The 6,000-nt window shown below is 41.1% G+C and overlaps 1 protein-coding gene across 6 annotated transcripts in view; it reads right to left on the minus strand.

Moving 5' to 3' along the window:
- LOC126278481 (transmembrane protein 26) overlaps nt 1-5,751 on the minus strand; it is a 113,651-nt gene extending 107,900 nt beyond the window's left edge. Inside the window, exon 1 of one of the 6 annotated variants that reach the window (XM_049978635.1) lies at nt 5,593-5,751. The gene's annotated coding sequence lies outside the window, so the exon portion shown is untranslated. Of the gene's footprint in view, nt 1-569; nt 657-5,592 lie in introns of those variants that run through there. The other 5 variants (XM_049978636.1, XM_049978633.1, XM_049978638.1 and 2 more) reach the window with 5 other exon arrangements.
- Nucleotides 5,752-6,000: the final 249 nt, after the last annotated feature.

A 6,000-nucleotide genomic window follows, 5' to 3' on the forward strand; every position in this document is an offset into this window, starting at 1 on the left:
TTTTACTCTAATTAGTCGAGACAACCAATTTCTAAAATATTTATTATTCCACCCGAAACACCCTTCATAGTCAAGTCTGCAATTAACTGGGCAGAAATTGTCGCTTATTTTGGTACAGATGTCGTCCACGTTTTGAACGCAAAATAAGAGTGAAATGTTTTGAAATGATGGCACTTCCAGCATTTTTTCGGGAGAATTGATACTTCGTACCTACGAAAAGAACTTACGACAAATTACATTTCTGACAAAAACTATCAGAAGAGCAAGAGGTTACTCAAGAGCAGACGACAAAGGAAACTAAACGCAGCAACAAGGATTGGAATACGGACATACTGATTGTAGAATAGTTAAATATCGCAGCTCCGGGCACGAAAAATTCCGGAGAGTGAAATACATACTTGAAAATAATAATACTCTTACAAGAGGAAGGTGAAATAGACGTACGAAGATCTAAGAAGAAAGGAACAAACCATCTGTGAAGTCAGGACAGGTTTAAAATTTGACCCATGAAGTCTAGAACAACAAAAATTCAGAATTAGATTGTTTGGCAGACGCTGATTATCACTTACCTCCGCTTGGTCAGTGGCTCCTAACAAAATTTGGGAAACTTAACAAATGTTTCTCAGCAGCCGGCGCTTGTAGTCCGAGGTGCTGGCACGGATTGGACAACTGCCGAGCTATGCGCTTCATCGGTTCCTCCCCTCTCAGGTGGATACGTATACCTCCCCCGCCTACCCCTTCTTTTCACCCTCCTCGTGGCCCAGTGACACACAATGTGCTGCAACCATCAATCCTGCGGGTCACCGCCACCGCATTAGCAGACTTCCGGTGATTTTTCACGCGTCTCCTGCGCGCCTGTCCATCTACAGAAAGGAGCACAGACGTTGTTTAAGGGCGCTAATGTGGCCAATCTTGTCATCTCACTGGCTGCCTTGCTTGCCAAGAGAGACAGAAAGCCGGTTTGCTTTCGAATACGTGTTTGTTTTTCCCAATACATAGAAACTTTTGCATCAGCTTGTACAACTAAGCTGAGACAGACTTGTATTAAACGCCACAAACGAAACAGAATAACAAAGCAACTGACAGCTAAAATATGACTTTTTGTTCAGTTTGTTAGTAATCGTTACGATTATCAACTGAAAATACAAATTAGTGCAACCAGCCATATTTATTATACTTCCCAGTACTCCGAGAATGCATTCTCTTTATGAAGTGGATTTATGTCAGACACGAAAATATGTATGTACAACGCTGTGTGAAATCTATGATAGTGCCTTTTGTGATCTCACAGTGATTTTCCAGTCGTATGTACACCATGTACACTTTATTAACAATTCTGTTTACTGGAGATAGTAATTTAATAGGTTGGTTCTAACAGTCCCAAGCAGTATACAGTTAACCTATTGGAGTTAAAACGAGTTTGCAGAACTTCATACCACAAGTTACTTTTTAGCATTTCCACTTATATTTGTTGTCATTCTTCTGCCTCAGTCACACCGTGCTATTACTCTATTCGCTGTAAATACTGTAAACTGTTTTCTGTATTAGAGTTCATTAACTGTAGTATCATAAAACAGAAAGCCAGGTTATAAACCAAGGGGAAATAAAACCACTGGCTCCGTCTATGAATAAATCTATAATAGTGCAAGAGGAGCGAGGGCAATGCTCGTTCTCTTAATTTTTAAGTAACTGAACGTTGAATTTGGTCCATGTGCACAATGAAAACACCGTCACAGTGAGATCAAAGGCATAGTGGTACAATGGGTTATATGCATTATTTGTGGGTCGCTTAAACATGGAAAAATTGTAGGGTAGTAAGGGATCTCTAAATCTAAGACAAGACATTGTAAGACTATTTATTGGCGCTTAATTATTGACGTAATAGTCAAGAAACTAGCGAACCAAAGCTCTCTAAAATCTAAAATGCACAAAATGCCGTTAACACAGTGTGGAGGTACCAAATTATGTAGGAAACACAAGACCTCAAGTGGGCAATTTGAGAACTCAAAATTATGAGACAAAAGGATGCCACGAATTATTACCACCTAGCCAGCAGAAGTTGCGTGACAAGGTACGTAGCGAGCTGTATAGTTTATTGGTCACCTTATCGCAATTGTGAGACATTTCTCCAAAAATCAGCCAACATGCGCTCACCAGCACCAGACGGTGGCCGGTAGACGAAATGCCCGGAATCTTAGTTCAAAACGCTTAACTGTTCACTTGAAGCGTAAAAAACGCTCTCCATGTTATAAATGTTACGAATAAAAGTCACTTATTTTGCACACAAAAAAGGAATTCAGCACAAACGTCTCACTATTAGCGTACGACATTCACATTAACAAACTCTAGTTTGGTATCCCACTGGAGCGACTCACTCGATTGAATACATTGAAATCTAGGAGTGAAAAGAACCGACTATCCCACACTGGTCTGGTGGTGTCACGGTGTCCCTTCATTTAATGTACATATAGAAGGGGCAAAGATATTATTCTCTAACAAGGCGAGCGGGCGCTGGCTCTGCCAACAAAAGCACGGAGCAGATCACAGCCCTGCTTCCATTCAAAAACTCCGTACATTAGAGGGATACTGTCCACTAGTGAAGAGATTCACTGACCGCCTCCTGCTGACAAACAGCAACTGAGTCCGCACAGCAGGAATGCTACTTCCTAGCGAGATAAATGTAAAGCTTCCCCCCCCCCCCCCCCCCACACACACACACACACAGACAGACAGACACGTCCAGTACGCTCAATAAAATAGCCACGAAATATTACCGGGGAACGAAACAATATCGCACAGCGATGAGTGGCAGTGATATCACAGCATAGACATCCAATACATCTACAAAATATCATTGTGAACACTTATTCCACTGTTCCCTGCACTTTTATTTGCAGAATATATATATATATATATATATATATATATATATATATATATATATCAGATCACACATTTTAGTGGTTACACATCATAGTGTGCACAATTACTCTCCTGGAATGACTGCAAGACTGAAGCCGATGTGGGACTGAATCTCTCATTAACTAACGTTTAAATACTTTTTTTGGGTTTCGCACACCAATCGATAAAAACGGAATTCCTGTAGAATCTCTCCGGTGTCTGTCCGAGTAGTAAAATACTTTCTCATTAATCCAAGACCTGATAAGTTGAAATTTATGTAAGATACTAAAGAGCATAGTCCCTTGGCGCTACAATATACCTTCTACGTCAATTTAATCAAAAAGGTAGGTTCCTTTATGTCATGTTTTGATAATCGCAAACTCACTCATCAAAGTCTATTGCGTACTTCCCGTTGACATACAATCATGAAATTCGCCAATAAGCAGAGTTTCATACTACAGGTAAGGGAAAGAGTCCGAACATTGTTAATCTGTAATTAGCTCACACGAAAAAAATACTTTGTCATTTCTTAATTCTTTCTTAATTCTGCATTCATGTTGACTGGGTCGCAATTGGTGAAAGTTAAACATCAGGCAAGGAATGATTCCACTCCTCATATGATGCGTTTCGGAATTATCTACCATGAGATAAGCGGCACGTAGATGTGGCGTTTCAAATCCTACGTGAAACGCCATATGTACGTGCAGTAATCACTCCTGGATATCTCATGATGGATAAATTCCGAAATATTTCGTATGAGCAATAAAGGTATTTCTTACCTGATGTTTGACTTTTACCATTGCGACACCGTCCGTCTCAGTGGAGAACTGCTGATTACAATAATACCCCCCCCCCCCAACTCTTGCATGACTTTACATTTATCTTACTGAAATTAAAACATTTTCGAAAATCTTGCAAGGTCTGGGACCTATATCTTGCCAGTATCATCGTCGATAACAGGCAAAAATGATGATTCTCTATTCTTGGAATGGATGAACTGTCTACATACATAACTATGTCTGTACGGAACAGTTAGTGCGTGAGCTCTACTTTCACCTAGCCATTATTTTTCTTTTTGTTATGTCTTATATTTATCACATGAAATCACAACACCATACTTCACTGTGCAAAATTGTAAACAGGTTTCTTCAGTCTAATTAAGAGCAAATAGGTTGGAAATTACTGTGATTTTGAAACCTTTGCGTTTGTTGTAAATCGCTTCCTTCTGTTCCATGTGGTAAAACTAGCTAACCACGCCTATTTTCATTGTGCTTGATTACAATGGATATCATTCGTGATCTATGACGAAACCCTTGGCGCTTTATTGTCAATTTTCAGTTCATTGGTAAGTCGATGTCTTACCAGTACTTTTGTGCTACTGCATTTCAAAGTCTAGAAAAATTTTTGCTCTGAGAGGAGCTGGAGATATGAAGCTTACGAGTAACTGCCGATATTATCTTTATCGTAGGAAGTCATGCTACAGCGCTGCCATATTGAGGCCTCATGACCTGCTAAGTTTATGTTCGACGTTTTCTTCCTTTTCTCCACAGCTTCAGTTTCATTTACCCTGAATTTAACTCCGTTAGATTTCATCTCCTTCCACCAATATCTCTATCCCAGTTGGTTGGTTGATAAGGGGTATGGGTATCAGGAACCACACAATAACGTCGTCAGCCCCTAGATCCAGAAGTGGAAACATCATCCGAAAACGTGGATGTAGTAGAAAGAAGGAAAACCGAAAATAACAGTGATTAAAACAGAGTAAAAAATGTATGAAAGGGTAGCCCGGTCAACGAGGTGAGGTCGGAAGACACCCAGACCTAGCATACAGCGTGAGACGGCCCATTCCCAACCACCCTGCCGCTGCTCCAGAAATAGGTTAAAAACTTATAACTTAGAAAAAACCACTTTCACGGAGAAAACTGATAACCAGTTCAACCATCAATGAATTGCCCAGCAACATTAGAATCTGCCGTCTGAGGCCTGCTTTTGAGCCGTCACTGCCGTTGAGATCTTCGTCGTCACACTGCTCCCTCCTCTACTGCTGCTGCTGCTGCTCCTCCTCCTCCTGCTCCCTCCCCCCCCCCTCCCCTCATTCCTTGGAACCGAGTAAGTTTACTCCTTAAATTTTTATCTATGGGACAGCCACAACTGTTCTACAACATGTTCATGCCGAACAAATCCGCCGCAGTTGTAAAATACTTTGATCATACAATGTAAATATTTATTTACTGAAGTTTTGCACGACAGACGTCACCGTACCCTATCACGGTTTCGGGGTCTTATCACGTGTATTTGAAATTTGAAGTAAAAACAACAGTTGTAATCTAGTCCAGTAAGCAATTAAGAAATTTAAAAAAAATGGAGATTGACATTTAGAAACCGAAAAACATGATTGAACGATAGCCTACATACCATTAGTAGAAGGTATGTCGACGCGCTAATAACTAACAGCAAACAACCGCCGTACGTGGCTGCGAAGAACTCCGACTTTCAAATCGCTGCCTGGGAACATTCTTCTTTTCCAAAAAGTTCCAACGGAAATGCATGCATGCAGTCTATAATAGTGAAGCCAGAAACGACATTACGTGAAAGTCACGCAGAACACCAAACTAAATAACAGCGTTGTGCTGTAGAAAATCAGCTTACAACCTTATATGACGAACCCTTATATTCGACGCTAACACTTACCAGACGCTAACACAGGTCACCTGTGTCACTCATGCAGCTACAGCAAGCGGACTGTGCTGTAATGCTGCCGGCCATACCCGTGGTAAACACAGTGACGAGGGCGCGTAACACGGCATAAAGAGCAACAAGGATACAAGCGCTTGCCAATACCGAAGAAGTGTAGAACCAATATATGTAATAACCTAAAATAGTGGCGGCCCATTACGGGACATGTTCGCACTAGAAAATAAATAAGAAAAAGCAGCATGACTAATAACAGAACAAGTGCAACAAAGCAACACACACGTGATAAGGGAAGCTGACATACATAACAGTTTAAGGCAAAGGCCTAAGCACATACACCGGCCGATGTGTCCGAGCGGTTCTCGGCGCTTCAGTCTGGATCTGCGCGACAGCTACGTTCGCATG

Source organism: Schistocerca gregaria, chromosome 6, assembly GCF_023897955.1.
Source record: "Schistocerca gregaria isolate iqSchGreg1 chromosome 6, iqSchGreg1.2, whole genome shotgun sequence".
In the NCBI taxonomy this organism is placed as follows: Eukaryota; Metazoa; Arthropoda; class Insecta; order Orthoptera; family Acrididae; genus Schistocerca; species Schistocerca gregaria.